This window comes from Mus caroli, chromosome 1 (assembly GCF_900094665.2).
Source record: "Mus caroli chromosome 1, CAROLI_EIJ_v1.1, whole genome shotgun sequence".
Lineage (NCBI taxonomy): Eukaryota > Metazoa > Chordata > Mammalia > Rodentia > Muridae > Mus > Mus caroli.
This window is the reverse complement of record NC_034570.1, coordinates 123,339,728-123,346,665: the sequence shown is the minus strand read 5'-3', so window position 1 is coordinate 123,346,665 and position 6,938 is coordinate 123,339,728.

Below are 6,938 nucleotides of genomic sequence, written 5' to 3'. Positions count from 1 at the left end.
CAGTACAGGGGAACACCAGGGCCAAAAAGTGGGAGTGTGTGGGTAGGGGAGCGGGTGGGAGAGAATGGGGGACGTTTGGGATAGCATTGGAAATGTAAATGAGGAAAATACCTAATAAAAATATTAAAAAAATAGTACATCTGAGGTCAGATACGACTTAAGACTGCAAAAAAAAAATTAATTTGGGGCTGGAGAAACGGCTTTGAGTTGGTACTTTGAGAAGGCCCAGGTTCAATTTCAAGGATCCATACAGCAGCTCACACTGTCTCTAATTCCAGTTTCGGGAAATCCAACACCTTCACACAGAGATACATGTAATACACATAACATTAAAAAATTTAAAAACTTATGTGTGTATAAGAAAAAGGATAAGTGAATTTTACCAGTTGTGTAAAGGTTTCATATACATAATGTTCATATGTACATTAACTCAACATTTTTTTGTTGAACTTTTCTGTACTTGTGTCATCTTTTGAGCCCTCCCCTTTAAATGTCTTTAAATCAGCACACAAGTGACAAGCTTCATTATGGCATTGTCATATATGCCTTGTTTTTTTGTTGGTCTGCCTTCTTACTCTTCTCCCACATCTCCCTTTGAAATGAAAATCTCATCATGATGTAGTGACCTTTTTATGTTCAATCCAACCGTTTAAGGTTCTCACTAGGTAGCCTAGGTTGTCATCAAATTCAAGATCCTCCTGAGTCCGCCTCCAGAATGCTAGGATTATAAGTTTGCACTACCATGCCATCACTACTTAGAATAATAATCCCATTGTTTTAGGACTAATTTGTCTGATATGGATGCAGCTTTCAGTTAGTATTCATCTGGGATCTTTTTGTTTATATTTTTACGTGTGATAAAGTAGGTTGTCTTAGTAAGGGTTGTTATTGCTGCAATGAGACACCATGACCAAAGGCAAGTTGGGGAAAAAGGGGTTTATTTGACTTATACGTTCACATTGCTGTTCATCATCAAAGGAAGTCAGGACAGGAATTCAAACAGAGAAGGAACCTTGAGGCAGGAGACAATGCAGGGGCCATGGAGGGATGCTGCTTATTGGCTTGCTCATCCTGGCTTGCACAGACTGCTTTCTCATAGAATTCAGGACCACCACCCCAAGGATGGCGTCACCCACAATGGACTGGGCCATCCTCTGCCAATTACTAATTAAGAAATGCCCTATAGATGGATCTTATGGAGGCATTTTTTCTCAGTTGAGTTTCCCCCCTTTCAGATGACTCTAGCTTGTTTCAAGCTGGTACAAAATTTACAGTACATATTTATACAGTTGGTTTTTTAAAAATGTACTAAGAAAGGGTAGGACAAAACCCAAGTATTTGTGGTGTTTTTTATAATTATATAATTACATTTATTGATTCTCTTTATTTGCCTCCTATGAATTCAAATGATTTCTATGTCTACTTGGTTAATTTAAACACTTCCTTTAGTGTTTCTTGTAAATTGAGTGTGCTAGTAACACATTATCTTAGTTTCTATTATATGGGAATGTTTTTGTTTTTATCTTTATTTGTAAAAACTAACTCTGCTGGATTTAGGATTCTTTGTGGCAGCCGCCCCCCCCAACCTTTGTGGACCTTGAAAGAAAACACTGTGACAAAGAACAGAGAACAATGGACAAGATTAGGATAAGGATGTAGGGGAAAGGCAAGACAAACTTGTTGAGTGGACACTTGTGCGAAGTGATTATGGAAGAGGTAAGAGGCTGTAAGGGAATGCATACAGTGGTACCTCAGGCTGGCGATTATCTAGGTTGCTTACTGTTGCTGTGACAGCACCATGATCCAAAGCAACTTGAGGAGGTGTGTCGGCTAGTTTTTTGTCAAGTTGATCTGAGAAGAGGAACCCTCACTTGAGAAAACACCTTCAACAGAAAAAAAGCCTATGGGGCATTTCATGGATTGATGTTTGCTGTGGGTGATACCACCCTGGGCTGGTGGGTGGTATGAGAAGGATGGTTGAACATGAGTCTGGAGAGCATACTGGTAAGTTCCTGCCTGCATGGTTCCTGCCTCTGTTCCTGCTTGAATTCCTCCTGCCTTGATTTCCCTCAATGAAGGATTGTAATATAAGCCAAGTAAGCACTTTTCTCTCCAAGTTGCCTTTTTGTTATGATGTTTATCATGGCAGTAGAAAACAAATCAGGACAGGAATGAAGGGTTTATTTAATCTTACACTTCCACATAATGTAATAGTTCATCACTGCGGGAAATCAGGTAAGGAACTCAAATAGGAACCAGAAGGCAGGAACTGTAACAGAGACCATGAAGGAACATGGCTAACTGGCTTGCTTGCTTGGCTTGTGCTCAGCCTGCTTTCTTTTACAGCCCAGGTCCACCTGCCCAGGGGAAGTACCACTCTGATGTGGGCTGGGCTCTCCCATGTCAATCATCAATCAAGACAAAGCCCCAAAGACAGCCCACAGGTCAATCTGCACGTCTACAGTAGAGGATCTCTTCGCAAATGTGTCAAGTTGACAACCAAGATTACTTATCACAAAGACCTTTCTCGAAGATAGTTCAGAAAAAGTTATGTGTGTCTGTAGAGGGTGAAAAAGGATGAAATAATAAAATGAATAAAATGTTAACAAGCCAACAAGAGTAAAGACATGGATGGCATTTCTTGTATTAATTTTGGTTTTGCAACCTTTTTTCTTAGTTTGAATTTTTTTTCCAAGTAGAAAATTAAAAAAGAAAACTTTAAAAAATTGTTAAGGGAACTGGAGAGGTGACTCAGTGGTTAAGAGCACTGGCTGCTCTTCCAGAGAGTCCAGGTTCAATTCTCAGCACCCACATAGCATCTCAAAACTGTCTATAACTCTCACCCTCACACAGACATACATGCACGTGAAATAAAAAAAATTTGAAAAATTGTTTAAAAAAGCCTGAAAAGTGGGATGAAATCCTGTTATGTCATTGTTATGCATTAAACCTTAGAGTTAGGAGCTCTTACTATTGTTGCTTAGGACCTGACTTCTATAGCTGGGCTTCTTTGGCAGCATGCCTATAGAGGATGCATGTAGGAGAAGAGAAATAGTCTTGAAAGTACTCCATTCCTGGTTAGTATGGTGCACTGGCCTTCTCCTAATGGTGCAACTGTATAACCTAGAAGAAATAGGCTTTAATGATAGAAAGATTAAAAATTTACATTCTGTTTAAATGCCTCTGTGTGTGCCCTATGCAGACTGAGAGTTCATAGTGATCTTACCTGCCACCCCCCACTTCCTGGTGTTTGTCTTTTCCTGGAACACCCTGGAAAGCCATGCTGCCTGTAGCATGGAAGAGTTTATTGTGTCAAGGCACTGCATCGGCTACTTTTCTATGGCTGTGATGAAGCACCACAACCAAATGTAAGTGATAGCAGAAAGACTTTTCTTTTTTGCTTATGGTTCCAGAGGGATAGAGTCCACCATGGCAGGAAAGGCATGACATGGCAGTAGGAACTGAAAGCTTTCGAATCACAGTTTCACTGAGACATAGAAAACAGAGAAACCAGGAGGTGGGGAGTGAGGCTATAAAGCACCCTAAGTCACTCACAGTGATGTGTGTTTTCTAGCAAGACTCCATCTCCTAAAGGATCCATAACCTCCCCTAACAGTACTACCAGTGGGACCACATGTTAAAATACATGAACCTATAACGGGCATTTCCTATTGAAAGCACAACAGCCACCCATGCGTGATTAAAGCAAGGTGGGGTGACAGGTAAATGTGTTTTCAGGAAAGTCTGTAGTGGCAGCTCCAGGAATCCCTGGAAGGCAGCGATCTCAGCAGGTGGTACCATGACCCATCCTTTCCCTCCACTTCACTCTTGGTCTCATTCTTGCTCCTCGATATCTCCTGGCATCTCTCTTAAAGAGCTTGTGCACCAGCTCTGGTCTCTGATAGAATGGTGGGAAATTAGGAAAGAAAATCTTGGATCGTATTCTTCTTGGGAGAATTAGGCTAAGATGAAGGGTTCACTAGAAGAAAATCTAAAACTCAAAGGGGAGGAAGATGATTGGTAATTTCCAGAAATCCCCATGGTCCTGAGCAGCAGAGTAAAGCAGGTTAAGTTTACGTTCAATGTCAATTAAGAACTCACCAGCCTCCGATGTCTGCATTTCTCCTTATTCCTGTTTCCCGTCTCCTATTCCCTGCATGCCTTTGCTCTGCTCACTATTTTCTCTTTGCCTTGTCTTCTCTATGGTCCATTTGTCCCTTTCTACTTCATCCTCTTTCTGTCTTCTCACCGTTGCTGTTTTTCTGACCCTCTTAGAGACAGTCTAGTTTGTTGGACCCAAGTCCCATTACCTATGTAAGATCTCACATTTGGGAGGGAAAGGCAGGGTTAGATCACATCTTCCATAAAGGCTTTGCTGGCTAATGGTGGTATTGATCTCTATCTATTAGGGTTTTATTGCTATGAAGAGATAGCATGACCCAGGCAACTCTTATACTGGGACAACATTTAATTGGAGATGGCTTACAGGTTCTGAGGTTCAGTCCATTAACATCATGGCAGGAGCACGGCAGTGTCTACGGAGGCATGGTGCTAGAGGCTGCTGAGAGTTCTACATCTTGTTCTGAAGGTGAACAGGAGATTGTCTCCCATGTGGCTAGGAGGAGAGTCCCAAAGTCTACCCCCACAATGACATACTTCCTCCAACAAGGCCATGCCTACTCTACCAAGGCCCCACTTCCTAATAGTGCCACTCCCTGGCCAACCATATTCAAACTACCACATTCCACTCCCTGGCCCCACAGGCTTGTCCAAACACATGGGCCTTTGGGGACCATACCTAAATGTAGCATAATGAAAAATACATTTAGTCCAACTTTAAAAGTCCCCGTAGTCTATAGCAGACTCAACAATGTTAATAATCCAAAGTTCAAAGTCTCTTCTGAGATTGATTCAATCACTTAACTGTAATCCCCTATAAAGTCAAAATCAAAAAGAAGATATCATACTCAAACACCATAAAATATACATTACTATTCCAAAACACCATAGTGAGAAAATACTGGACTTAACAAGTCCAAATTACAGCTGGGCAAACTCCAAACTCTGCATCTCCATGTCTAATGTCAAAGTGCTCTTCAGACCTCCAACTCCTTTTAATCCTTCTTGACTGCTGTTGGCAGATCTGGCATTCAGCAGCAACAAATTGTTTCCTTGAGTTGGTTCTACTCCTTGTTAGCAGCTTTCCTCAGCAGGTCTCCCATAACTCTGGTATCTCTAACATCTTGGGGCCTCCAAGGAAACTTTAACTTTACAGCTTCTTGTTCCAATGTCTGGGATCCACACAGGCTCTTCTGGGCTCTTCCAAAGGGCTTGGGTCACTTCTTCAGCTCTGCCCACTGTAACTCTAGGCTCTCGTTGACTCCTCTCCACCGCTGCAGCTGCTCTTGGTGGTCGTCCCATGATATTGGCATCTCCAATATACTGGGATCTTCCACTCTAACTCAGCTTCACCAATAGCTTCTCATAGACTCTCTTCATGGTGCCAAACCTCAGCTTCTTTGCAATGACCCCTTCAATCCTGGGCAGGCAACTTCCACTGAGGCTGCACCTTCACCAATGGCCTCCCCTGGCCTTTCACAGTGCCAAACCTCAGCTGCTCTCCATGACCACTCCATGGCTTCAAAACCAGTACCATGTGGTAATTTTTACACATTACCAAATCCAGCTGAGCATGAGGTACAACCTTGGCTATCTCTGGAACACAGCTTCTTCATGCTCTCAGGAAATACTTCCTAGAAGATTTCACCTCAATAATGTGGTCTCCTTCTAGTCACCCTTAATTTCTTAACATCAGCTAACCAGAACAATTTTCCCAGTAATCCCTTCTATTCTTGACTGGAAATCCAGAGCCACATGTCTGAAGATGCTGAGTTCTGCTGCTTGCTGGGGCTGGAATATGTCCCCCTTGTTCTATTACATTATCAACCAGCTTTCTGTTTTCCAATTCCTTCACTGCCTAAACCTGGCTGTTATGGAACTTGTTCTGTAGACCAGACTGACCTTGAACTTTGAGATCTGCATGGCTTTGTTCCCTGAATGCTGAGATTCAAGGCATATATCACTATGTTTGGACCTAACTTGCTTTGTACCAGTGTGGCCTTGAACTCAGAGATCTGCCTGTCTCTGTCTCCTGGGATTAAAGGTATGTACTACCATGCCTGGGCCAAAGCTTTTCATGGCCACTATTTCTCAAGATCCAGATCAATAGCCTGTGTATTCCAGTTTCAAGATTTGGATCACAAGTGTGTCTCCCCATTTCTGGATTATAGTTCATTCCATATTAAAAGTCCAAATGAAAACAATAATAAAACAGGTAATAATGCCTAACATGACATAACTCTCCTTTGTTCAACTGCAAATACATAAACAATAAACTTAGCTAGGTGGGATCTTGCCCTGAGGTCACCACTCTGTTTCTCTCCTTGAATGTAGGATTCAGCTCCATTCTACTTCTTGGTGCCCCTCTATTCTTTGAACCATACATTTTATAATTTTACTTTTTTTTTTATAGAATTCCATTATGCATATATATTTTCTTTGTCAATTCATACTTTTGATGATGCATAGTAATTTTCATATATTGGTGCTTGGGAACAGTGTGGCAAGGAACATGGGGTTGCAGATATTGCTTAGATACAGTGATTTTATTTCCTTTGGAGATCAACCCAGAAGAGGAAGAAGATAGCTGTCATATTTTCTCCTTCCTTCCTTCCTTCCTTCCTTCCTTCCTTCCTTCCTTCCTTCCTTCCTTCCTTCCTCCCTCCCTCCCTTTCTCTCTCCCTCCCTCCCTCTCTCCCTCCCTCCTTCCCTTCCTTCTTTCCTTCCTCTCTTTTTTCTCTCCCACTCCTTCCTTCCCTCCACCCCTCTCTCTCCTTCAACAACCATCGTAACTGTTATCTGTGAGGTAATATTGTGCT